This window comes from Rutidosis leptorrhynchoides, chromosome 11 (assembly GCF_046630445.1).
Source record: "Rutidosis leptorrhynchoides isolate AG116_Rl617_1_P2 chromosome 11, CSIRO_AGI_Rlap_v1, whole genome shotgun sequence".
Classification (NCBI taxonomy): Eukaryota; Viridiplantae; Streptophyta; class Magnoliopsida; order Asterales; family Asteraceae; genus Rutidosis; species Rutidosis leptorrhynchoides.
The window spans coordinates 60535091-60536732 of NC_092343.1; positions in this window are offsets into that span (position 1 = coordinate 60535091).

Below are 1642 nucleotides of genomic sequence, written 5' to 3' on the forward strand. Positions count from 1 at the left end.
AAATTAATATAGATGTGTCGACATGATAGGTCGAAACATTGTATACGTGTCTATGGTATCTCAAGATTACATAATATAAAATACAAGTTGATTAAGTTATGGTTGGAATAGATTTGTTACCAATTTTCACGTAGCTAAAATGAGAAAAATTATCCAATCTTGTTTTACCCATAACTTCTTCATTTTAAATCCGTTTTGAGTGAATCAAATTGCTATGGTTTTATATTGAACTCTATTTTATGAATCTAAACATAAAAAGTATAGGTTTATAGTCGGAAAAATAAGTTACAAGTCATTTTTGTAAAGGTAGTCATTTCAGTCGAAAGAACGACGTCTAGATGACCATTTTAGAAAACATACTTCCACTTTGAGTTTAACCATAATTTTTGGATATAGTTTCATGTTCATAATAAAAATCATTTTCTCAGAATAACAACTTTTAAATCAAAGTTTATCATAGTTTTTAATTAACTAACCCAAAATAGCCCGCGGTGTTACTACGACGGCATAAATCCGGTTTTACGGTGTTTTTCGTGTTTCCAGGTTTTAAATCATTAAGTTAGCATATCATATAGATATAGAACATGTGTTTAGTTGATTTTAAAAGTCAAGTTAGAAGGATTAACTTTTGTTTGCGAACAAGTTTAGAATTAACTAAACTATGTTCTAGTGATTACAAGTTTAAACCTTCGAATAAGATAGCTTTATATGTATGAATCGAATGATGTTATTAACATCATTACTACCTTAAGTTCCTTGGATAAACCTACTGGAAAAGATAAAAATGGATCTAGCTTCAACGCATCCTTGGATGGCTCGAAGTTCTTGAAGCAGAATCATGACACGAAAACAAGTTCAAATAAGATCATCACTTGAAATAAGATTGTTATAGTTATAGAAATTGAACCAAAGTTTGAATATGATTATTACCTTGTATTAGAATGATAACCTACTGTAAGAAACAAAGATTTCTCGAGGTTGGATGATCACCTTACAAGATTGGAAGTGAGCTAGCAAACTTGAAAGTATTCTTGATTTTATGTAACTAGAACTTGTAGAATATATGAAGAACACTTAGAACTTGAAGATAGAACTTGAGAGAGATCAATTAGATGAAGAAAATTGAAGAATTAAAGTGTTTGTAGGCGTTTTTGGTCGTTGGTGTATGGATTAGATATAAAGGATATGTAATTTTGTTTTCATGTAAATAAGTCATGAATGATTACTCATATTTTTGTAATTTTATGAGATATTTTATGCTAGTTGCCAAATGATGGTTCCCACATGTGTTAGGTGACTCACATGGGCTGCTAAGAGCTGATCATTGGAGTGTATATACCAATAGTACATACATCTAAAAGCTGTGTATTGTACGAGTACGAATACGGGTGCATACGAGTAGAATTGTTGATGAAACTGAACGAGGATGTAATTGTAAGCATTTTTGTTAAGTAGAAGTATTTTGATAAGTGTATTGATGTCTTTCAAAAGTGTATAAATACATATTAAAACACTACATGTATATACATTTTAACTGAGTCGTTAAGTCATCGTTAGTCGTTACATGTAAGTGTTGTTTTGAAACCTTTAGGTTAACGATCTTGTTAAATGTTGTTAACCCAATGTTTATAATATCAAATGA